The sequence below is a fragment of the Mustela nivalis genome (assembly GCF_964662115.1).
Source record: "Mustela nivalis genome assembly, chromosome: 8".
Classification (NCBI taxonomy): domain Eukaryota; kingdom Metazoa; phylum Chordata; class Mammalia; order Carnivora; family Mustelidae; genus Mustela; species Mustela nivalis.
In genome coordinates this window covers 119349247-119374778 of record NC_139027.1, presented here as the reverse complement: position 1 = coordinate 119374778, position 25532 = coordinate 119349247, and the positions used below count along the sequence as shown (strand labels likewise).

The window sequence follows — 25532 nt, the reverse complement described above, 5'->3', positions numbered from 1 at the left end:
TATCTTAGACCCATCTATGCTGAGCCAAGCTGGCAAAGGCCTGCAGGCAGTGACCTGCCCAAGGTCACACAGCTAGTGCGTCTCGGCTACCTTTGCTTCCCAGCCTGTCTGATCTCCAAACCCTTTGCTGCCTCCACTCCCTCCCTCTTGGAATGAATACTTCATTCATTCCACCAACAAACAGCCCTATGTGACTAAGGTGACCAGGCTCTCCGCTTCCTGTTGGGGGTGCCACAGTGAGCAAAAGCAGATGCACCCCTGCAAATATGAAAAATTTCACAAAGAAATGTATTCCCGCAAATGGAGCCAAATGGCCAGGGCAAGAGGCACAGATGGGAGCAGAGTGAGGAGGGGAGCCTGCAGACTGCCCAGCAGCCTCTGTCTTTATCTTACAAGCACAAGGTGACCCTGAGGGGTTTTAAGCAGGGGTGGGTGACTGAGGGAAAGAGTGAGCAGAAAGATCACAGTGTGTTTTTAAAGTGGCTGTCTGAGTCTCCCTGGCCTTCCTGTGTCCCCTGGAGCCCCACCTGGGCCTCTGGGCCCATGGGACCTGTTGTGGCCCCGGGCTCCTCCGGGGTGGGGGCGCATGGCCGTTGAGCCCATCTCCGGCAGCGAGGTCTGAAGCCCAGGCCACTTCCGCCCTTTGCTCTCCCTGTGGTTGGCTGGTGGGGCTGAGGCATCTCGGGCCAGTGTTGAGGGGAGCAGGAGGGGCAGCTGGACCGACCCAGGAGGGGCTGTGGGACTCCCACCTGTTGGTGGTTCTGAAGGCCCAGTTCAGCCTCTTCCTGCCCTTTGTCCTAGCCCTGGGTCCAGTCAGGAGGACCTCTCTGCAGGGCTCCTTCCCACCCCCGCCCCACTTCCCTTCCCCACTTCCTTTTCCCACCTTCCTCCTAGGCTGTGAGGTGGGACTCTTTGCTACGGAGGGGTGTTGGGGCGACCAACTTCTTTTCTGGACACTCCCTTTCAGCCCCTTATCCCTGCTGCCTTCCACTCTTCCCCTTCTCTGGTCCTTTCGTGGTCTCCCAGGCCTGACGCCAGCTTCGCCTCTCAATGTCAATCAGAATCCATTTCCCACCAACAGCATTTATGGGTTCCTCCCCGGTGCCAGTTCTGGGTAGATGAGGGGTACAGAGAGCAGGTGGCACTCTGCCCTCTGGAGCCCACAGCCCAGTGAGCAGACAGCAGAGCCAGGCCTGCGTGAGCAGGAGAAGCAGCTTTCCGCACCTGTGTGTGCAGAGTGCTGTGGACCTGGGAGAAAAGGGGGAGGGAAAGGTAGTGGTCAGAGTCCCTGGCTTCCTTTCCGGGGTTTCCAACCAGAAGGCCTAGTGTGACGAGAAATTGTTGACCAGTCAGTTTGAGCAGAAAGAGAGAAGAGATCAAGACACACACACATACATTCTGGTTATTTAAAAGCTATTTAATTTGAAGGACTATTCTTTATTCTGAGACGATGACCTTCCTGTTCTTTGGGGTTTTAGTGTTCTTTCCGGGAGATACTTTGTTGTTTATTTGTTTTTGTTTTTTTTACTGTGGTAAAAAGCATGTAACATGAGCCCTTTCCTCTCGGGGCATTTTTAAGTGTGTGGTACAGTATTGCTAACTACTTGCAGGACGCTGTACAGCAGATCTCTAATACTTACTCATCCCGTGCAACTGAAACTCTTACCCTTGACCAACAGCTTCCATTCCTCTTGTCCCCTGTCCCTGAGAATCTCCTGGAAGTGGGATGGTGCAGTATGTGTCCTTCTGTGACTGGCTAAACTCACTCAGCGTTATGTCCTCGAGATTCATCTGTGTTGTAGCATGTGTTAGGATTTCCTTCTTTTTTGATGGCCGAATTATGTTCCCTTGTATGGGTGGATCCCATTTTCATTATCTGTTCATGCATCGATGGACATGTCAGCTGTTTCCGTCTCTTGGCCATTGTGAATAATGCTGCAATGAACACGGGAGGGAAGATACCTCTTTGAGATCCTGATTACAGCTCTTTTGAATACATATCAAAAGTGGAATTGCCGGATCATATGGTAGTTCTAGTTTTAATTTTTTTCTTTTCTTTTCTTTTCTTTTTTTTTTTTCTCCAGAGAGGGAGATGGCTGGGTGGGGGGGTGGCTAGTGCAGAAGAAGAGAGAGAGAGAGAGAGAATCAGTGTAGAGCCTGATGTGGGGCTCAATCTACAACCCTGAGATCATGACCTGAGCTGGAATCAAGAGTCAGATATTTAATGCACTGAGCCACCCAGGCGCTCCTATTTTTAATTTTTTTCGAAGAACCCCCATACTGTTTTCGCTAGCAGCTGCACCACCAACAGTGCACAAGGGTTTGTTTTTTTTTCTCCACGTCCTCCAGTGTTTGTCTCTTGTCTTCTTGATTATAGCCATCTAACACGTGTGAGGTGATAGCTCACTGTGGTTTGATAGCCATTTTCCTGATGATTAGAGACGTTGAACATCTTTTCATGTGCCATTTTTATGTCTTCTTTGGAGAAATGTCTATTTAGATCCTTTGCCCATTTATTATTATTTTTTAAGATTATTTACTTATTTATTTGACAGAGAGAGAGAGATCACAAGTAGGCAGAGAGGCAGGCAGAGAGAGAGGGGGAAGCAGTTTCCCCGCTGAGCAGAGAGCCCGATGTGGGGCTCGATCCCAGGACCCTGAGATCATGACCTGAGCCGAAGGCAGAGGCTCAACCCACTGAGCCACCCAGGAGCCCCATCCTTTGCCCATTTAAAAAAAATATTTTATTTACTTATTTGGGAGAGAGAGCATGCATGCACAAGTACAGGGAGGAGCAGAACGAGAGGGACAAACAAGAGCCTGAAGCCTGACGTGGGGTTTGATCTCATGACCCTAAGATCATGACCTGACCTGAAGTCAAGAGTCAGACCCTTAAATGACCGAGTCGCTCAGGCACTCCTTTGCCCATTTTTTAAATAAAATATTTTATTTACTTATTTGATAGAGAGCAAGAGAGCACAAGCAGGGGGAGTGGCAGAGGGAGAGAGAGAAACAGGCTCTTCACTGAGCAGGGAGCCTGAAGCAGGGCTCGATCGCAGGACCCTTGGATCATGACCTGAGCTGAAGGCAAACACTTAACCAACTGAGCCACCCAGCAGCCCCTACATTTGCCCATTTTCTAATCAGGTTTTTTGTTTGTTTGTTTTGCTATTGAGTTGTTAGGAGTTCCTTTTGTATTTTAGATATTGATGGTTTGCAAATATTTTCTCTCATTCTGTAAGTCATCTTTAATTTTGTTGATTGTTTCTTTCTTTTTTTAAAAAAAATTTTTAAAAATAGGATTTATATCCAGCATGGGGTTTGAACTCATGACCCTGAGATCAAGAGTCATATACTCCACCAACTAAACCAGCCAGGTGCCACCAGTTGACTGTTTCTTTTGTCTGGCAGAAATTTCTTAGTTCGATTCAGTCCCACTTGTCTATTTTTGCTTTTGTTGTCTGTACTTTTGGTGTCATATCCAGGAAATCGTTGCCAACACCAGTGTTATGAAGCTTTTCTCTTATGTGTTCTTCTAGGATTTTATAGTTTCAGGGACTACATTTAAGTCTTCAATCCATGTTGAGTTGGATTTATCTTTATTTTTATTTTAGAGAGAGAGAGCAGCCAGAGGGAGGGGCGGAAGGAGAGGGGGAGAGAGAATCTTAAGCAGGCTCCATGCTCAGTGGGGAGCCTGATGCAGGGCTCAGCCACAGAACCCTGAGATCATGACCTGAGCTGAAATCAAGGGTTGGACACTAAGCAGACTGAACCACTCAGGTGCTCCATGTTGAGATGATTTTTGTGTGTGGTAACATAAGGGCCCAGTTTCATTCTTTTGCATGTGAATATCTGGTTTTCCCAGCACCATTTGTTATTTGGTTTTAGGGCCTTCCTTGGCAGAATAACAAATGTTCAATCCTTTGCAGGTTCCCAGCATTTCTTTAGAAATGTTACTGGTCTGTGAAATCTTGTGAACCAGACTTTCATAATTTGTTATAATGTCCAATTATAGTTTATAACTTAGGATGTGTGATCCAGTGTGCATATAGTTCTTATGAGATGAATGGGTCAGTCTAGAATATTTCAGAAAACCTGGGCTGTAGGGCCCATGTCCTTGGAGGCCACATCCCAGTCTGACTGACAGTTATTTCCTTATTTCCTTTTCCTTACCTTGAAGTTGATTTTACAGAGTAGGTGCTCAGTTAACATTTGATTGCCTCTGTGCACAGCCAGGGGTGCTGAGATCAGAGAAGTAAAGCCCTCTGCTCACATCACAGAGCAAGGCAGGCAGGACAGGGAGGGGCTCCCCCAGCTCTTAGGCCAGCACTGTTTTGACTGTGCTGTAGTTGACCTGTGGCTCTGCCTGTATTGAATAATGTTTTCTTCCCCTGTGGGCCAGACTGGTTGAGAAAGAGCTTTTTCCAAATGGGAAAGACTCAATTTTGTAGAGATGAGGCTTGAACCATCTCAGTGTCCCCCCACCCCACGCCCCCCAAGCTGCCAGCATGGCATCTGCCATGTGGAGAGGACATGGCAAGTGTCCAAAGGAAGGGATCACCGGCGATTTCAATTGTGGGTCAGCCTGAAGAACCAGAGAGTAGAACATTTAGATTCTGTTTCCTGCCCTGCCTTAGGTTAGATGTGATGTTGAACAGGTCCCCTCCTGTCCCTGTGCCTTAGTTGTCTCATCTGTTAATGACAAGAATAATAACAGGATGACATGTAATGAGTGCTTCCTACATGTCGGACACTGCTCAAAGCTCTGTTGTAGGGTGAAGACCCATTATCCCCTCCGGGTCGCCCCTGGGGATGGAGATATTTACACAACCAATGTGTGATGAGGAAACAGAAGCCCAGAGGGGTCAAGTAACTAAACCAAGGTCACACAGCTAATTGGACGGCAGCAGGGATTCGAACCCAAGCTGGCCAGCCCCAGAGACCGCCTAATTACTGTATGATACTGAGCATCTAGGAGCTTTATCTTTTCTTGAGAGATTCTATAAGATGCAGAAAGCGGCAGCCATTTGGAGTCTGGGCAGCCGGCAGAAGGTTTCTGGTTGAGCTTCTTCAGGCTTATGTTAAGCAGCAACCATGCATATCTCTTCCTGAAAGGGAGGCAACTGTTGAGACAAGGTTACTGGGGAAGAATTTTGGCAGAGAGAAAAAAAGCAGATGGCAAGACCTGTCTCCCTGTCTCACGGCCTCTCCGTGGCCTCTTCTCCCTGAACCTCCCTGTGGCTGTCCACACCAAGGCACAGGCCACCTGTGGCCCTGACCTGCGCATCTTTCTGGGCACCAGTCTCATCCACTCTGGAGCCTTCTATGTGGCCAGAGTCAGCCTCGAAAGACAGCAATGGATCACATGGCACCCCTGCTTCAAGCCCTCCTGTGGCTTCTCAGAGCTCTCAGAATTAAACCCAGCGTGACTCCTGTCTACCTCTCTGACTTCATCTCCCACTTCCCTTCTACCCAGCACCCTGTAGCCCCTCAGTGCTGTCCCTGCCAGTGGCCACTGGCCACATGGGGCTGCTGAGCTCTTGAAATGTGGCCAGTCCAAGTTGAGATGTTGCTTGTCCATATAAAATATGCACTGGCAGGGCGCCTGGGTGGCTCAGTCAGTTGAGCACTTGACTTCAGCTCAGGTCATGATCTCAGGGTCCTGGGATCAAGCCCCACTCTCAAGCTCTATGTCACATCCGGCTCTGCACTCTGAGCCCCTCCCTCTCCCTGCCCCTCCTCCTGCTTGTGCTCTCTCTCTCTCAAATAAGTAAATAAAATCTTTTTGAAAAATGAAATAAAATATACACTGACTCTCAAAGCAGTAGTCCAAATAATTGTATATAGATTATATGTAGAAATGATAATATTTTTTATAATTTGGAGTAACTAAAATACATTGTTAACATTAATTTCACTTTTTTAAAAAAGAGCTTATTTATTTATTTGACACAGAGCGAGAGATCGCAAGTAGGCAGAGGGGCAGGCAGAGAGAGGATGAAGCAGGCTCCCTGCTGAGCAGAGAGCCCCATGTGGGCTCGATCCCAGGACCCTGAGACCATGCATGACCTGAGATGAAGACAGAGGCTTAACCCTCTGAGCCACCCAGGCGCCCCTCACTTCTGTCTTTTCACTTTTTTATTGTGACTACTTGAAAATTGTCAGTTCCATGCATGGCTTACGTGTTATTCCTGCTGCAGCCCCCCGCCGGCCTCCAGCCCTTCCCAGCCTCAGGCAGGCAGGGCCCATGTATCCCGCTGCTCTCCGTGGCCCCCTACAACCGCAGTCTTCTTCATGTTTGCTGTCTTTCTTCCCCAGGTCCCCCAGGGCTCTTGGTCTGGAATCTGACTCTGGGCTGGCCAGGCAGAGCCTGTGGAGGAGGGAGGGATGGATGGGAGCTGGCCCCCACCATGTTCCTCAGCCTGGAGCGGTGGGAGGGGGCGAGCTGGAGCATGTAGCTGGAGCAGGCGATCAGCATCCTCAGGGGCTCTGAGCAGAGCACAGGTGGCTGTAATAGAGGGGTTTGGGGCTTTGGGTCTTGTGTGGGGTTTTGGGAACCTGGTATGTCAGTAGGACCAGGGGCATGGAGACTCCCCAGGCTTCATCACAAGAACTCAGTTGGCATGGGGTGCCTGGGTGGCTCAGATAGTTGAGCGCCTGCCTTTGACTCAGGTCATGATCTCTGGGTTCTGGGGCCCCACATGGGGCTCCTGGCTCAGCGGGGAGCCTACTTCTCCCTCTCCCTCTGCCTCTTCCCCTGCTCATGCGCTCTCTCTTACTCTCTCAAATGAATTAAAAAAAAAAAAAAAAAAAAAAAAAACTTAAAAAAAAAAAGAACTCATTTGGCAGCCTGGGTCAGTGGCCATGTGCCAGGCCCTTGGGAAGTGCCAGAGCAGCCGACGTGGATTTGGGCTTTGCTGGGGCACCCCAGAGTCCCTTACAGCCTGGCTGCTAACCATATGATGACCTTCGGAGGTCACGCAGTTCCCCTCTAAGTGGGGACTGGCTCCCTGCCCAGAGCCTGTGAGGACCAGAGGGAGGGCTCTCTGTCCAGCATCAGCAGGGTACAGTACAGGCCATGTAGGTATTCGGGTCATCCGAAGGTCCTTGTGACCAGCTCCCCCTTCATGCTGTCAGCCACCTTTGCAAGACCCTGGCCACAGTGGCGATGGAAACAATGCATGGCTTTAGCTCCTGAGCCAGGGCCCCCTGCTCCGGGAGGATCACCCAGCCATCACCTCATGCTGTTTTCACCCTGAGGACCCTGACTTGAGCAGCATCTGGAAGAGGAAGAGATACCACCATTTCTGTGAAAAGGGCCTGTGGGTTTTAATTGACCGCAGGCTCAGAGTGAGCCAACGGGTGACCTGATTGCTAAAATAGCCCAGGAGAAGGGCGGAAGCTTCCAGAACAGGGAGGGGGAGGCTAGGATCTCAGCTGGAAGGAAGTGAGGGCACCATTCTTGGAACCCGCCCAAATCCACAGCCCCAGTGAGCAGGGAGGTCCCTCTCTGGAAACTCTGCTTTAGTCCAGCTCCTTTGGGTGAGAATGGAGCGAGGCGGGAGGGGGCAGCACAGGAGGTAGTTCCTAGAGCACAGTCACCCGGGAGGGTGGATGCAGGCCAGCACCCCCGGGCTTCACCCCACAGGTTAGAAGAAACCCAAGCCTGGAGGTCAGAAGCCCAGGGAGACCCGTTGGGTCTGGTGCTCCAGTCCCACGTGGGGAAGCCGAGAGCCAGCCTAAGGCCGCTGTGGGAGGGTGACACAGGTCAGTGCTCCTCCAGCCTTCCTGCTGCACTCAGCAGCTCTGAAAGAAATGCAAAGAACAAAGAAGATGACTTCTCTCATGCAGCAGATAATGAATGCTCTGATTCTCAGCCCCTGAGAGCATCAAATCCCAGTGTCCCTGGCCAGGAAATTTACAACCTGCCATTGACCCTTCTGAAAGGCCCAGGCAGGGCAGTGTCCCCTTGCCGGTTCTTCCACAGGCAGAGATGGCCGGTGAATCCCACAACCTCTGTGCCGGCTGTCCTCAGCTCCGGTGGCCTGGCCAGGGTCCCGCAGCTCTAGCTCTGGTCAGTGCTGGGCTGGTCAGTGAGGACAGAGCCCAGAGGCTACCCAGCTCTGTGTGGAGGGTGGGCGGAGGTGGAGGGAATGAGCCTGGGCAAGGGCAACCCCTCCCCTGCCTTTCTCTTTTATGTCTAATGATAAAAGCAATTCATACTCACGGTAAAATTTGGAAACTACAAAAAGGTGCAAAGGAGAAAATGAAAGTCATCTGTCATCTCACTGCCCAGAGATAACTGTCATTGCTATTTTGTTGTATTTCTCTCCAGTAATGTTCTTCTATGTGGATCATACATATGCATATAAGTATATATTTTAATTGTAATATTCTCTAGAGCCAGCTCCCCCCTCCCCCGACATTATATGGTGAATATTTTCTCACAGTGTTAACATTTCCTTTAAAGTTACTTAATGGCTTTATAATATTGTCTTAATAATTTATTTAGCTATTCTCCTATTTTTTTTTTCATTTTCCTACCTAGTTTGACTCTTTTTTTTTTTTTTTTTTTAACCAAGGGGATTTGGCAGTTTTAAAAATTCCTCTTAGTGGTGACTGGGTGGCTCTGTCGGTTGAGTGTCTGACTCTTGGTTTCTGCTCAGACCGTGATCTCAGGGTCGTGAGATCGAGCCCCACACTGGGCTCCATGCTAGGTGTGGAACCTGCTTGAGATTTTCTTTCTCCCTCTGCTCCCCCTTCCCCCCACCCCACACGTGCACTCTCTCATGGTTTCACTCTCTGTCTCAGAAAATACCCCAGGGCGCCTGGGTGGCTCAGTGGGTTAAAGCCTCTGCCTTCAGCTCAGGTCATGATCCCAGGGTCCTGGAATCAAGCCCCACATGGGGCTCTCTGCCCAGCAGGGAGCCTGCTTCCTCCTCTCTCTGACTGCCTCTCTGCCTACTTGTAATCTCTGTCTGTCAAATAAATAAATAAAATCTTAAAAAAAAAAAAAAAAGAAAGAAAAAGAAAACACCCCAAACATTTAAAATTCCACTTAAAAATATAAATCCAGCTTTTTGGCTGCTGAGATGGAGCAGTTCCAAGGTACCCTCTCTGCCATTCACACTGAGAGGGGCCCATCAGTTTCACAGCTCAGGTGACATCTGGAAACACAAACGCAAAAACACAACCAAGTTGGAGGTTGCTTAAGAAAGGAGCTTCCCTCTGTGGGCTGTAAACGTGCCTCTCCTTATGCATGTGAGCCTGGCGTGTGAGCTGGTGGAGAGGACCGACCAACCCTGGTTCCCATTTTGCCTGTGCATAAGCTGGGGTGATCTTGGGCCATCCTTCCACTGCCCCATTTCTCCCTTTCCCAGGCTGTGATATGGACCTAATGTTGGAGGCGCTGGACCCAATCGCCAAAATGCTACCTCTGAGCTGGGACTGTCGGTAGGGAGCCAGAGGGACAAAGGTGTGGTGAGGCCTGGGTCGCCTTGGGCAAGTGGCCTTCCACTTGGTGAGAGTTGTTGTGCCCCCACCCCCAGGAGTTGGTGGCTACACCCTGAATGGGTGGCCCCTGTTGACTTTCCAGTTGGCCAGACCCCTCCGAACAGCTCTGGCCTGCCCAGGGCCTTGATTTAGTTCCTAGGGAAGGCACTAGTTGGGTTTCCCTGCCCTTTCTGGATCCCTGTTCAGCAGCCCAGAACCAGGCCTAAGTAGGACCTTGAAGAACCCCTGGAGAAATTTCCCATTGTGTTCAGGGCTGAAGGGGGATGCAGGCAGGGCTCCTGGAGGGCTGGGGCTGGAAACCACTAGAGTCTAGGCTCCAGGAGGGCAGGAGCCTTGTGCTTCTCATTACGTGCTGCCCTCAGCATCCAGCCGTGGGTCTGGCCCACAGTATGCCCTTAGCAAATACTAAAACACTCTGGTAAGTGGTGGTCTATTGCTGCCTCAGTTTCCCTTTCTTTCTTTTTTTTTTTTAAAGATTTTATTTATTTATTTGCCAGAGACAGAGGGAGAGAGAGCGAGCGAGCACAGGCAGACAAAGAGGCAGGCAGAGGCAGAGGGAGAAGTAGGCTCCCTGCCGAGCAAGGAGCCCGATGTAGGACTCCATCCCAGGACCCTGGGATCATGACCTGAGCCGAAGGCAGCTGCTTAACCAACTGAGCCACCCAGGTGTCCCTCAGTTTCCCTTTCTGTTCTGCTTGGCCAAGAGCTCTGTGAGAGCACAAATGGGACTGGTTTGCCTGAGTTTTCAGTGCCCAGCAAGACACTGGCATGTGGAGAGGGTCCATGAATGCATAAGCAGATCATAAATGATCTGGGGTGCCTGGGTGGCTCAGTGGGTTAAAGCGTCTGCCTTTGGCTTGGGTCATGGTCCCAGGGTCCTGGGATCGAGCCCTGCGTCGGGCTCTCTGCTCTGCGGTGAGCCTGCTTCCCCCTCTCTCTCTGTGTCTGCCTCTTTGCCTACTTGTGATCGCTTTCAAGTGAATAAATTAAAATCTTTTTTTTTTTTTAAAGATTTTATGTATTTATTTGACAGAGAGAAATCACAAGTAGACGGAGAGGCAGGCAGAGAGAGAGAGAGGGAAGCAGGCTCCCCGCCGAGCAGAGAGCCCGATGCGGGACTCGATCCCAGGACCCTGAGATCATGACCTGAGCCGAAGGCAGCGGCTTAACCCACTGAGCCACCCAGGCGCCCCAATAAATTAAAATCTTAAAAAAAAAAAAAAAAAAGATTGATGAATAAGTTATGCCCGAAGACAGTCAGAGCTCAGGAGGCAAGCCCTCCCTTCTCCCTACCTCCTCTCCATAGTAGGTCCTTACCCTCCCTCTGAAGGGTCCTAGATGATCTCTTCCTCTGTCCTTCCTTGGTTGAAGTTGGCCACCAGGAACCTCTGACTGTGACTTTGGGCAAGTCACTCCACCTTTCTGAGCCCCATTGCCTCTTCGGTAAAATGAGGCAGATATGATGCATTGAAAGGGCTTTGTGAGGGTCGTGCCAGGTTGCATAGCCTAACCGATGCATGGCAGGAGGTGGGTACCCAAGAAGCAGCCACTTACATTGCCAGTGGTGCGGCCCTGTATCTGTGACGAGCTCCCTGACATTGCGACCACCTGACTGACTATTGGAGGGGCCTGGGCTAATCTTGGACTGGGGCTACCTGAGGGGGCCATGGAGTGTTACAGATCTCCTGAGACCCCAGCAGCTGTCCCTGGCATTTTGCCCTTGGCTCTGTCATTCACTGTCCTTTTCCCTGCTGGGAAGACACACGCTGTAGCTGGCGGGCGGGGGGGTGGGGGTGGGTGGGGGGGGGTGCGGGCGGGGCTCTGCTGGGAGGCAGACCCGCTGCTCTCCTGACGCCCCTGGGGCGGGAAGGGAAGCTGACTGTGCTGCCAGGAGAGCTTTCCCACCTGGCTGCCCTGGCCCGTGCAGGGCAGGCCCCCAGGGTCCTCTTGGCTTGCCACTCAGCTCTCCAGATCTCCAGTCTCCAGGCTTTAAAAGGGGGAGAAGACTTACAGGTTTGATGAGAGGAACAAGTGAAACACCGCACTTTCACTGCTGCTGTGCAAGCTCCCAAGGTTGCAGTACAGTAACTACTAACTTGACTAGGAGCCAGTCCGTGGCCTTGGGGGCGGGGGGAAATGGCGGGGGTGGGGGTGGGGTGGGGTGCATGCCTGTGGACGCTTGCAGCTGGGGGAGGGTCCACCAGCTGTTGCTGCTGAGTGTCTCTGGCTCTGCATCTGGCCCTCCCACATAGTCGCTGTGGGATACAGACAGGTGACTTCCCTGTCTCAGCCTCAGAGTCCTCCTCCACAGAATGCGGGCAGCCACCCTCCTGGATTCCTGGGAGAACCCCTGAGGCTACGCATGCCAAGTCTAGCCTCAGCTGCTGTGACAGCCCCAGGCACCTGGGCTTCCCAGCACCTGGGCGCAGTCACCTGGGCTCCCTGGACCTCAGTTGGCCCATCTGTGCTATAAAGATGATCACACCCATGGCTTCAGATCATTGGGATGGTTTCATAAGCCAACCACGGAAGCCACCTAGCACAAGTGGTCAGCATACAGAAGGCACTCATTAGCTCGTTATCATGGGGTTCTGTGCTGCTAGTAGCAAAGCCAGCCAAATGAGACCCTGCTCCTTGCCCAGGGCTTCTCCCTCTGGCCTGCCATAGGAGGCTGGTGTGGATGGGAGCACAGTGACCTGCCTCAGGTTTGCCAGGCCAGAACTGCAATCCCAGTGTCTGGAGCACAGAGTGGTGGTGGTGGTGGGGTGGGGGTAGGGGGGATGGCTGAGTCTCCAGGAAGCTGTGGTGGAGGCTGGGCCTTGGGGATTCAGCTAAGCCCTGGGGAGGCCAAGCAGAGGATGACTCTTGGGCTTGTCCTGAACGTGCCTCTGTGTCATCTCCCCGTGCCCCAGGTCCACCGTTCTGCCCACACAATGGCAGAGCTCCAAGGGGTTGCCCCAAAACAGATACACAGCTTTATTGTGTTTTTCTAGCTATGAAAGTATTTCTTGTTCACTGCAGAAAAAAAATTGCAAAAATTCAGAAATACGTAAATTAAGAACACCCCAAATCCCAAACTTCCAGAGGTTTTTGTGCATATATACATATGGATATCGATTGTTTTTACAAAAATTGAATCTTATGATGCTTGCTTTAAAACTTGAAATGAGTATACTTGATTTTTAACTATTTTGTTACAAAATATGACACAGAAAGACCATATAAAATAATCGTTTATTTGGAACCATTGCCCAGTGACGAACTCTGCCAGCCACCCTAACCCGCGGTATGCCCCCTTCCCTGACCTCCCCACAAAAAGTTACTGTGCTCCTGACTTTTTTCTTTTTTAAATAATCTCTTCTCCCAACATGGGGCTTGAACTCATGACCCTGAGATCAAGAGTCACATACTCTACTGACTGAGCCAGCCAGGTGCCCTTCTCCTTTTTTTTTTTTTTTCTTTTTTTAAAGTAAGCTCTATGCCCAACATGGGGTTTGAGCTCACGACCCAGAGATCAAGACTCACAGTCCACCAACTGAGCCCAGCCAGACACCCCACTGTTATCATGACTTTAAAGGTCATCACTTATCACCCAGTGTGAATCCCTAGATACTATAATTTTGTCTAAAAAAATCTGTCTTTTAAGTCCCTTTTAATCTATAGATTTTTAAAAAATTTCATTGATTTTTAAAAAAAAGATTATGTATTTATTTGACAGAGAAAGAGAGAGAGCATAAGCAGGGGGAGCAGCAGTTTGAGGGAGAGGGAGAAGCAGGCTCCCTGCTGAGCAAGGACCCTGGGATCATGACCTGAGCCAAAGGCCGACGCTCAACCTACTGAGCCACCCAGGTGCCCCTATAGTTTTATTTTTTAAACTTTTTTGTTTTTAAACTTGGGAGTATATCATAGACCTTGTCCATGTTAGTAAATGTGACTCTTGTTTTTAATCTTTTTTTTAATGATTCCATGGTTCCATGCCAAGGTTGAACGTAATTGACTGGTTCCCCTACTGGTGGACACTTGGGGGTTACTCTCACACTTTTGCTGTTATGAACAATACTGTGATGGAAATCTTTATACATAAGTTTTTATGCACTTGAGTAATTCCTAGAAGTAATTTCTAGAATTAGAGTCATGGGTCCAAAGAATAGTGTTTTTTCTTTTATTTTTTTATTTAAAAAAATTTTTTATTATTTTTTTAAAAAGATTTTATTTATTTATTTGATAGAGATCACAAGTAGGCAGAGAAGCAGGCAGAGAGAGAGGAGGAAGCAGGCTCCCTGCTGAGCAGAGAGCCCCATGCAGGGCTCTATCCCAGGACTCTGGGATCATGACCTGAGCCAAAGGCAGAGGCTTTAACCCACTGAGTCACCCAGGTGCCCCAAGAATAGTGTTTTTTTAAGTTAATTAATTATGGGGCGCCTGGGTGGCTCAGTGGGTTAAAGCCTCTGCCTTTGGCTCAGGTCATGATCCCAGAGTCCTGGGATCCCACATCAGGCTCTCTGCTCAGCAGGGAGCCTGCATTCCCCTCTCTCTCTGCCTGCCTCTCTGCCTGCTGGTGATCTCTGTCTGTCAAGTAAATAAATAAATTCTTTAAAAATAAAACAAAATAAAATAAATTAATTACTTTATTTAATCTTTTTAAAAAGATTTTTATTTATTTATTTGACAGACAGAGATCAGAAATAGGCAGAGAGGCAGGCAGAAAGAGAGGAGGAAGCAGGCTCCCTGCTGAGCAGAGACCCCGATGCAGGGGCTCAATCCCAGGACCCTGAGATCATGACCTGAGCTGAAGGCAGAGCCTTAACCCACTGAGCCATCCAGGTGCTCCTATTTATTTACTCTTAAAAATCTTATTTATTTGAGAGAAAGAAAGAACATGAGGAGGGGAATGGTGGGGAGTGGCAGAGGGAGAGGAGAAGCAGACTTCCCACTGAGCGGGGAGCCAGACAAGGAGGGGGGGTGGTCCTTAATCCCAGGAACCCTGAGATCAGGCGCTAAGCCACAGGCAGACACTTAACCAATTGAGCCACCCAGGCACCCCATTTTTTAAAAACAATTTTATTGAGATTTGACTCGCTTGCCATACAATTCACTCATTTAAAGCATACAATTCATTAGTTTCTAGTATAGTCAGCATTGTGCAATCATCACCACATCCAATAGCATCCCATAAAGAACTCCACACCCCCCATCTCTCCCTAATCACCTCCTTCTAGCACTAGGCAGCCACTGCTATAAAAGTGTCTGCTTTCTGTTTGTAGAGCTTTGCCCATTATGGACTCTTCATATCAATGAAATCATATAATGTGTGGTCTTTTCTGAATATAATCTGTGGTCTTTTCAGTATTTAATTCTGGGTTTTTTTTTTTTTTAAGATTTTATTTATTTGAGAGAGAGAGAGATCGTGAGAGAAAGCACGAGCCCCTGTGGGGGGCGAGGGAGAAGCAGACTCCACGCTGAGCAAGGAGCCAGAGGATTTGGGACTCAATCCCGGACCCTGAGATCATGACCTGAACTGAAGGCAGAATTATTTTTACCCCAAAAGAATTATTTATATATTTCGGTTACAATTCCTTATCAGATACATGGTTTGCAAATATTTTCTCCCATTCTATGTTCTTTCTTTTTTTTTTTTTAATAAAGATTTTATTTATTTATTTGACAGACGGATCACAAGTAGACAGAGAGGCAGGCAGAGAGAGGGGGAAGCAGGCTCCCCACTGAGCAGAGAGCCCAATGTTGGGCTCGATCCCAGGACCCTGGGATCATGACCTGAGCTGAAGGCAGAGGCTTTAACCCACTGAGCTACCCCGGCGCCCCTCCATGTTCTTTCACTTTAATTCTTTCCTCATTTCCTCCCTCCCTCCCTTCCTTCCTTTCTTTCTTTCTAAAAAGATCTTATTTTAAGTACTCTCTACACCCAACATGGGGCTCAAACTGACAACACTGAGACTGAGTCACATGTTCTACCAACTGAGTCAGACAGGCACACTGTCTTTTCACTTCCTTAACAATGTCCTTTGTAGCCCAGAATTTGTTATTTTGATGATGTCCAATTTACCTGCTTTTTTTTTTTCTTTTCTGTGCTTTTGTATCTTCTTATTGGCTGATCCTAGGTCATGAAGGTTTAGGCCTATGCTTTGTTTTAAAGTTTTGTTTTTTTTTAAGATTTTATTTACTTATTTGACACAGAGAGAGAGATCCCAAGTAGGCAGAGAGGCAGGCAGAGAGAGGGGGGAAGCAGGCTCCCCGCGGAGCAGAGAGCCTGACGTGGGGCTCGATCCCAGGACCCTGGGATCATGACCCGAGCCGAAGGCAGAGGCTTCAACCCTCTGAGCCACCCAGGCGCCCCAGGTTTTATAGTTTTTTTTTTTTTTTTAATATTTTATTTATTTATTTGTCAGAGAGAGAGCGAGTGAGTGAGAGCGAGCACAGGCAGACAGAGTGGAAGGCAGAGGCAGAGGGAGAAGCAGGCTCCCTGCAGAGCAAGGAGCCCGATGTGGGACTCGATCCCAGGACGCTGGGATCATGACTTGAGCCGAAGGCAGCTGCTTAACCAACTGAGCCACCCAAGCGTCCCAGGTTTTATAGTTTTAATGCGTATATTTGAGTCAAAGATCAGTTTCGAGTTAATTTTTGTGTGGGGTGTTGTAAGGAAGATGCCCAGACTCTTTTTGGCATGTGGGTATCTAATTACCCCAGCACCATTTGTTGGAAAGCTTGTCTTTTCCCCACTGAATTGTCTGGGCACTCTTGTTGAAGATCAATTGTCTGTAAGTGTGAGGGTTTATTTTTGGACTCTGATTCCATTCCATTAATCTATGCATCTATCTCTGAGCCAGTACCACACTGTTTTAATTACTGTAACTTTGTAGAAAACTTCCTCTGGGTCCTCCAACAATGTTCTTCTTTTTCTCAGTATTGTTTTGGGTGTTTGGGGTCACTTGAATTTCCATAAGAATTTTAAGATCAGCTTGTCAATTTCTGCAAAGAAGCAAGTTGGAATTTTGAGGGGGATGGGGTTGAATCTGAAGATTGATTTTGGGAGTCTTGCTATCTTAACAGTACTGGGTCTTTAGATTCGTGAACATGAGATGTTTATCCATGTATTTAGGTCTTCTTTAATTTTTTTCAACAATATTTTGTAATTTTTAGAGTATAAATTTTATACTTCTTTTGTTAAATTATTTGTAAGTGCTTTATCCTCTCTGCGGTGTAAATGAAATTAGTTTCTTAATTACATTTTTGAAGTGTTCATTGCCAAGTACCCAGAGAAACAATTGACTTTTGTATATTCATTTTGTATCCTGTATCCTTGCTGAACTCATTTATTAGTTCTAACTTTTTATGTGTAGATTCTTTAGGATTTTCTATTTACAAGATCATGCCATCTGAAACTATAGTTTTGCTTCTTCCTTTGCAATCTGGATGCTTTTATTTTCCTTTGTCTGAGTGCCCTGGCCGGAACTTCCAGCACAATGTTGAATAGAAATGGCAAGAGTGGGGGTGCCTGGTGGCTCAGTCCTTGAGTATCTGCCTTCGGCTCAGGTCATGATCCCAGCATCCTGGGATCCGGCTCCCCGCATCGGGCTTCCCGCTCAGCAAGAAGCCTCCTTTCCCTCTCCTGCTGTGTTCCCTCTCTTGCTGTGTCTCTCTGTCAAATAAATAAATAAAATAAAATAAAAAAAAAAAAAAAGAAGTAGCAAGAGTGGACATCATTTTCTGGTTCCTGATCTCAGGAAAGCATCGTCTTTCACAGTTAGTATGATACCCAATACTCACTGTAAGGCTCATTTTAGGATTTCCTGAAAAGTTAGCTGCTTATAGCTTCACTATTAGCAGTGTATGAGAGGGCCACCCCAGGTCCCCATGGCCCTTGCCAGTAGCTCCAGGTTTTGGAGGTGAGGAACCCAAAGCCAGATAGGGGAAGTGCTGTGTACCCTATCATAGGCGCAGCTGCCTACCATCCAGTTGTCCATGGTCACTGAGGAGTGAGCCTCCTGAACCCTCAGTCTTCCCTCCCCTGATGGGAAGGGGAGACCCAGCAAGAGCAGCCACTGGTGAAGAAGGAGGTCTGGGTTCTGTTCTGGGCTTGGCTACTGACTTGGGCAAGTTACTCTCATGACCTTGGGCAACTTACTCCCTCCCCCACAGTCCCCAGGCCTTGGTTTTCCTATCTGTGCAGTGGTTGAGGTGGTCCACTCTGACCTCTCCAAGTCTGACCACCCACCCTTAAACCTGCTGCTGCGTCTGCCACTGCCCCCATGTGGCCACCAGAGGGCGCAGCAGACCATCATTTGGCCCAGCTAGGGCGCCGGGAGCCCTGGGGATGCTGAGGCAGGTTGTGTTTTTAAGGAACTGCTAGCTTTGCTTTCTTGGGTTTCCTTGTGGCTAGACCTGCCTGGGGCCCTTTGTCCCGTTTCTCTGGCTGAGTCCTGATCTCTGAGGAGGGAATATGGAAACATCATCCCCAAGGCCAGTAACCTTGTGCTCATTCTTGCCTGCTTTGGGTTGGCTGCCTAAGGTCCAACATCAGGGCCAATGGCCTTGAGTTTCTCAGCCTGGAAAGGTTTCTACTGTCCCTGGGCCCCTTATAGGCACTGCATCCTTTCCCTACTGCATTGCATGGCAGTAGAGAGCCCCCCTTTAGGACATGGATGGATTCTTGCTGTGGGTCCTGGACAGTGTAGTGTCTGAAACCACATCATCTGGGACTCCCAGATACCTCAAGTGACAGACCCCAAACCTCAGAAGCAGGTACCATAGGTACTTCCCAGAACTGAGTATCTATGCCTTTGTGAAGGCTTCTCCTGGGAGCACCAGAGGGGCCCTATCAGCCCTCTCCAGGCTCCCCCAATGCTGACGTTACCCTCCCAAAAGAAAGCAACCTTAGCGTTCAAATGGAGCTCCACGTCAAAGCAGCGGCTCTCAGCCCCTTGCATGGAGGGCACTGGAGCTCCCCCTTGGATGCCTGCCACCTTTGCCTTGCATTCCCCTTATTGGTGTGTTTTCCCTCCTTCCAGACTGGGTCCTCTTGAAGGCAAGAGTGAGTGCCCTGTTCTCTTAGGTCCCTGTGTCTGGTTCAGGACTTGGCATCCACTAGAAGCTCAACAGATGTTGCCATGGGAACCCTGAGCCCATTTTCTCCTCCCACTCAAGGGACCAGGGCTGTCTCTGGCCCTCGCTGAGCTGTTTGACTTGGGGGGCGGGTCACTTAGCTTTCTGAGCACCGATTGTGTTTGCTTCTCGACTCTTCTACTTTCCTCAGAAGGTTATGGGGTCAGAGAGGACACGAGAGCCCTGGTGGGAAGGGTGACATGCTCTCGCTGTGTCTGATAGAATTGCTCTGAGACCACTCAGCTGTGCTGTCAATAAGGAGGTCACCTGGAAGTGGTGGGCACTGGGCCACACCTACCGGAGTCCCCTGAGTTTTTACATAATAATGGCTGGCATTTCGGGGCCTGTTCTGTGGACCAGACATTGTGCTAAGTGCCTCACCTGGATTCTCTTTCTTGGTCCCCTCAGCGACCCTTTGAGTAGCAGCATCGCCATCCTCAGCTTTGCAGACGGGGAGCCCAAGGCTCCAGAGCAATTAGCTACTGTGCCCAAGGCCACACGGCTGGCAAGTGGTGGGCATGGGACTGGGAGCTCTGGCCCCGGGGCGGGGGTGCTCTTAGCCACCGATCCACGCCCTGCCCTGACCAGATACCCGGCAGGAGCAGGCAGTCGGAGCTCTTATTGTCTACTATCTAGGAACTCTGAGGACCAGACATCCTTGCTTCCCGTCTTCCTTTTCTAGATTTGTGTGCTGAGACCAGAAAGGAACATAGTCTCTTCACCTTTGTCTTTCTCTCTCTCACACACTGGCGGGGCATGGCGGATAGAGCAGGCCCCCCGGCTAACGTCAGGTGTGTTACAACAGGGAAACTGGGTGAGGCCCAGAATCTGTCATTCCAGAAGTCATCGTGGGGCCTCATTCACACCAGCTCACCTCCCATCCTGATGGAGCTCATTCGCCCAACTCGGGGTTCTTGGGAGCGGGGCGAAAGGAAGTGAACCTCAGAGGCTCAGAAGGATGCTCTCCTACCAGCCCAGACCTTGGGCACCAGCAGGCTCCTCCCCCCCAACGCCTGGGCCCTTATCGGGAGCGCAATTTGGGCTGGTGGGGAGGGGGAAGTCTGAGGCCCCAAGCTCTGGCAAGGTGGGTAGGAGAGATAGGGAAGTGGGGAGGGGGCCATGGGGCCCTGCTGGGAGGGCCCTGAGCATGGAAGGGATGCCCAGAGCCGGTGCTGTCCTTGCCGGCCTGGCCTCTTGACATGGTTCCAGAGCTGCTCCTGCCTTCCTCCCTTGCCAGGCAAGCCACCCGCACCTTTAATTAGCAAGCAGCAGCCTCTCCCCGATTCATCACAGTCACTGTTTAATTAGCCGCGCACAAGGCGCCCCTACCCCCAGCTCTGGGTGGAGCAGCCTGCCTCTCTCACGGAGGCTGCCACCACCTCATGGTGTCCCCTGTCACATGCCCCCCCCCATACTTATGCTGCTCCCCAGAAGGGGGGATGGGGCGGGCACGCCTGGCTGAAACCTCAAGGAGATTCTGGGCACTGACGCTTGTATTCAAAGCATCCAGCAAACATTATTAGGGCTTCGAGTCTGCGCCAGGCTGGCGCTGGGCGGAACCCAGGCTGGATGGGGGCGGCCGGCCTTGGTCCCGTCCAAGGGCTCCAGAGTGGCTTTTCCCTTTGGGGGGTGCCCAGACCCCTCTCTGGCTGGTCCCAGGGTGTTGGGAAAAGCCCAATAACCCTCCCCATTGCTCCACTTCTCCCCACACCCCCATCCAGGCAGGGATGACCACTTCTTCCTTTCCCTCCCTGCCCCAGAGCCCAGCTAGCCCCCTGAGAAGGCGGCCTCCTCTAGGATGGAGAGGGCCCGTCCTCCACCCCCGCCTCTCCAGGGGTCAGATCCTGGAGGCCCCGGCTAAGGCTATGGGCAAAGGGAGGGGATGGGGGATCTCAGCGCCCCTCTGGGAAGTCGGGGGTTCAGGAGAGAGCCCACGAACCAGCCGCCTCTGTTTCCCTGCAGCAGGGTGGAGCCCGTCGATGGTGGCCCTGGGAGTGGAACTGGGAGAGTCACAACCCCAGGGCAGCCAGCTGGAGGCCGCAGGCTCAGGTTCCATCCCTGCCCTGTGCCCCAGTCCATCCTGGGGCTTCAGGCAAATCAGTTGCCCTGGGGCCTCAGTGTCCTGCCCACAGAAGGGTGCTGGCCCCCCTGCTCTGATGCGGACTGAGGACACAGAAGGACTTGCGTTCATTCTGGTACAGAGGGCAGCCCCAGAGTCCATCCTCTCGGGTGCTAATGACCTGTGCGGCTTCGGCCTGCCACCAAACTGTGCCGTGCCTCAGTCTCCCCATAATTAGTAGCTACCTCGTGGGCTGTCCTAAGGATTAAATGATTACAATATTTAGTACACTCGGAACCGTGCATGGCAGAGGGAGTCCTCAGTAATCATCGGCCCTCCTTTTACCGATCACTGTTTATTGTCAGGTCTGAGGGACTTGGTGATGAGTTAAGTACGGCCACCTCCCTGCTTCTCAGAGTTTTCCTTCCGGCAGTTGAAAACCAGTATATAGAGGCCTCTGGGTGGCTCAGTGGGTTAAAGCCTCTGCCTTTGGCTCAGGTCATGATCCCAGGGTCTTGGGATTGAGCCCCGCGTCGGGCTGTCTGCTCTGCGGAGAGCCTACTTCCTCCTCCCTCTCTCTCTCTACCTGTCTTTCTGCCTACTTGTGATCTCTATCTGTCAAATAAATAAATAAAATCTTAAAAAAAAAAAAAAGAAAACCAGTATATAAACCAATAAAAGAAAACCAGTATATAAATAAAGGAGAAGTACAATTTCATTGGAACGAAGTCTGCAGTTTAGTTAATGGTGATGTTCCGGGTTAGTGTCTTCGTTCTGACAGCCATACCGTGGTCAGGTTAGGTGACACGGTGACATTGAGAAAGACTGGGTGATGTGTAGACGGGAACCCTCTGTACTGTCTTTGCAATTCTTCTGTGAATCTAAAATTACCTCTAAGAGTTCATTTAAAAAAAAAAAACAATTTCAGGTCCACTGGGGTGGCTCGGTCATTAAGCATCTTCCTTCGGCTCAGGTCATGATCCCAGGGTCCTGAAATCGAGCCCTGCGTCGGGCTCCCTGCTCAGCTGGGGAGCCTGCTTCTCCCTCTCCCTCTGCTGCTCCCCTGCTTGTGTTTTCTCTCTCTCTGTCAAATAAATAAATAACATCTTTAAAATTTCAGGTAATGGTAAGTACCATGCAGAAAACAAATCGGGGTAAGTTAGAGGGGGGTATGGGGACCACTTTAGACAGGTGGTCTAGGAGGGCATCTGTGAAGAGGCAACACTTGGGAGAAAGTGAGTGATGTGAAGGAGCCAGCCTCCCAGAGATGAAGAAGGGGTCTGCCCAGAGAGGACTGGCAAATGTCAAGGCCTAGAGACCCATTGCTTTTGGTAGGTTTGCCGTCCACCTGCAGGGGTGGGAGAGGCTGTGTGGGGAGATGAGCTCAGAGGAGGAGGCAGCTTCCCTTCAACATCATTTTGCCCTTCCAGAGGACAGGAAGCAGGGCTTTGTACCTAGCAGTCTAATATCTCATTTTCTTTAAAATATTTTTTTATTTATTTGGCAGAGAGAAACCACAACCAGGCAGAGAGGCAGGCAGAGAGAGAGGAGGAAGCAGGCTCCCTGTGGAGCAGAGAGCCCGATGCGGGGCTCGATCCCAGGACCCCGGGATCATGACCTGAGCCAAAGGCAGAGGCTTTAACCCACTGAGCCACCCAGGTGCCCCATACCTGATTTTTTTAAGGTAAGCTCTATGCCCAACATGGACTTAAACTCATGACCCTGGGATCAAAAGTTCCATGTTCCACTGACTGAGCCAGCCAGGCACCCCTCTCGTACCTCATGTTAGTCCTTACAGCTGGGGAGGCAGTGTGGGGCAGTGTGGTCACTTCACTTACAGGTGGGCCAGGGGACAGGTAAAGGGGTGGAGACTTGGCTGGCCCCGGGTCACACGCCTGTGCTTGGAAGGAGACGCCTCTGGCCCTTAAGGTTGTGCTGGGGCCTTGCTGGGAAACACAGAGTGGGCTGAAAGACAGGGCCTGGACAAGGGCCTGGACAAGGTGTGACTCTGGAGGGCTGGGAAACCCAGGATCAGCAGACGGGGTCTCTGACAGCATGAGACCGTGCATCATGGCAAGGGAGCACCTTTGTATGGCTGTTACGCAACCTGCTTCGGAAATAGTAATAACACATGTGTGTAATACAAAATTCTGAAAGTATAAAATGACATGTAGGAACAAGTTAGGGTTCCCCAGCACCCACTCCTTGCCCTCTGAGACCCCTTCTTGTGTGTCCTTCCGGAGCTGGTCTGGCTGATAGCACCTTGACCATAACACCCCCAGACAATAAGTAGGCCCCGTGGCACCACCTGCCGGAAAGGTCTAGATGCACGGTTGTCTTTTCTTAATCCTCATACCAGCCCGTGCTGGATGTGTATCAAGGTCTCCATTTTAAGTCAGGGTAAACTGAGGCACCAGCAGGTTGTTGCTCACCCAAGGCCGTGCAACTCACCCAGGGCTCAGACTTCGGGATTGCCTGACAGCACTGTTTAGATGAGGATACTGAGGCACAGAGAGTTTGGGTAACTAGCCCCAGGTGGCCCCTGAGCAGGTGGAGGAGCCAGAACCTGAGTCTAGCGGTCTCACTCCAGAATCCACACCTTGACCACTGCACTGTACTTGGAGAAATGACCCCAGCTCTGGAGTCTGCCAGACCCTGGAGTGATGCCCACCCCTGCCTGGCCACGTGGCCTCAGGCAGTCCCTCTTGCCTGTGATCTGGCCGCACTGAGGACAGAGAGCAGGAGGCCTGCCTCTCAGATGGTTTGAGGAAGGGTGTGAGCAGAGGAATAGCTCTGGTGCAGGGCAGGCTTGGGATGCCGCTCCTCCCCCTTGCCAGGGGCCCCTCCCGTGATGGGCAGAAGGAAGGGCACAGCCGGGTGGCTGTTTCGGGGCACTGGGAACTCAGGTGGGGCCTTCCTTCCCTGCAGCTGTGCTGACGGAGAAGGGGGCCTGCCCATGAGAGATTGGCTGAGACTCTCCCCTACCTCCCAGCACACAGCCATGTTGCTGACCCAGGAATTCTGGGGAATCTGGAGAGGGGAGGGGAAAGAGGTTTCCAAAAGGTTTGTGTGATGTCTCCCCCCACCCCCACCACCCAGCTGAGTGCCAGCACCCTGCAAGTGAGTTGGGGGCTGGGGGGTGTTGGGAGGAGACTATAGCCAGGAGTGGGCAACAATGACCCAAAGATAAGGGGCTTAGCCCAGGTGCCAGCTTAGGCTGGGTGCCTGGGGGGTCTTCTTGAGGGCAGGGTCACCTCAGGCTGGTGGCTGGCTTTCAGCTTGGCAGGCTTGGAAAACTGATTTATCGGGGTGCCTGAGTGGCTCAGTCGTTAAGCGCTTCTGCTTTTAGCTCAGGTCATGATCTCAGGGTCCTGGGATGGAGCCCCGCCTCGGGCTCCCTGCTCAGCAGGAAGCCTGCTTCTCCCTCTCCTACTCCCCTGCTTGTATTCCTTCTCTTGCTGTCTCTTTCTGTCAAATAAATAAATAAAATAATAAACCAACCAACAAATAAATAAATAGGTAGATAAATAAATAAACAAAATCTTACCCCAAAGAAGACCGAAAACTGATTTATCAACCTACTTGCCCCCCACCTATGATCAGATTGGTGGGGGCTAAAATAACAATTCCAGGGGCACCTGGGTGGCTCTGTGAGTTGAGCCTCTGCCTTGGCTCAGGTCATGATCTCGGATTCCTGGGATCAAGCCCCGCATTGGGCTCTCTGCTCAGCAGGGAGACTGCTTCTCCCCACCCTCTGCCTGTCTCTCTGCCTACCTGTGATCTCTGTCTGTCAAATAAATAAAGTCTTTTTTTTTTTTAAGATTTTATTTATTTATTTGACAGAGAGAGATCACAAGTAGGCAAAGAGGCAGGCAGAGAGAGAGAGAGGAGGAAGCAGACTCCCTGCCGAGCAGAGAGCCTGATGCGGGACTCAATCCCAGGACCCTGAGATCATGACCTGAGCCGAAGGCAGCGGCTTAACCCACTGAGCCACACAGGTGCCCATAAATAAAGTCTTTAATAAAATAAAATAACGATTCCACAATGTGGGCCAGACCCTAGAGGCCAGACTACATTAGTCTCCACTCTGGTTCCCTTCCTCACACCCCTGGCCCTGAGAACCTGGGTTAGTATCGAGAAAGGGGCCCTGGGATTGAGGCAAGGACCAAGGTCTCGGAGGGATGCCAGGCAGGGAGACATCCCAGCAGAACTGCACAGTGGAGTGGGGAGTGCTAGGACTGTGGAGGCAAAACCAGGTGGGGGTTTGACTCCCAGCTCTGTTGCGTCCCTGGCTATGTTACCTCCCCACTCTGAGCTTCAGTTTCTCCATCTGTAAAATGGGGTTGTTATCAGAACTGAGATCTCGTGGTAAAGATAGAACTTCTGACACAACACGCACTCTGTTGTAGGTGCCCAATGAATGTCCCTCTCCTCCACTGACTCGCTGAGTAATCCTGTTTTCCAAACCCTACGGGGCCTCAAGACAAATGCTGGCACTTGTCCTAGGTTCACACGGCCGTCTGGGATATGTACTTTGGTTGCCAAATGTTAGACTTGCCGGAACGTTTACAGAGATGTGGAAGGGATGATTTGCAAGCGGTGCTGCCATGCTGATGGGGCCCGGTGCTCCCAGGGCCTCCTCTGCAGGTGCCAGGGGACTCCGGAGCCTGAGACACCTCTCCCTGCCCGAGGCGGGGCTTGCCCCACCCCTAGAGGCTTCCTTTTGGCAACTCCTTTTTCTAGAAGGCTCTGGAAGGTGCCGTCTTCTGTCATGACAATGTCTGGGCGTTGCGTGTGGTCTGTGAGAGTCAAGGCTGCTGCGGCGGCTGGAAGGGAGCTG

At 50.7% G+C, this 25532-nt stretch overlaps 1 protein-coding gene across 5 annotated transcripts in view; it reads left to right on the top strand.

The window, feature by feature from the left end:
- The window catches only part of COMMD7 (COMM domain containing 7), a 79549-nt gene that overhangs the window by 42219 nt on the left and 11798 nt on the right, over positions 1-25532 (top strand). For 2 of the 5 annotated variants that reach the window (XR_014315721.1, XR_014315722.1), the window contains exon 10: positions 22200-22376. The exons of 2 other annotated variants lie outside the window; for them this stretch is intronic. The gene's annotated coding sequence lies outside the window, so the exon portion shown is untranslated. Of the gene's footprint in view, positions 1-14891; positions 15043-22199; positions 22377-25532 lie in introns of those variants that run through there. One more of the 5 variants, XR_014315723.1, reaches the window with a different exon arrangement.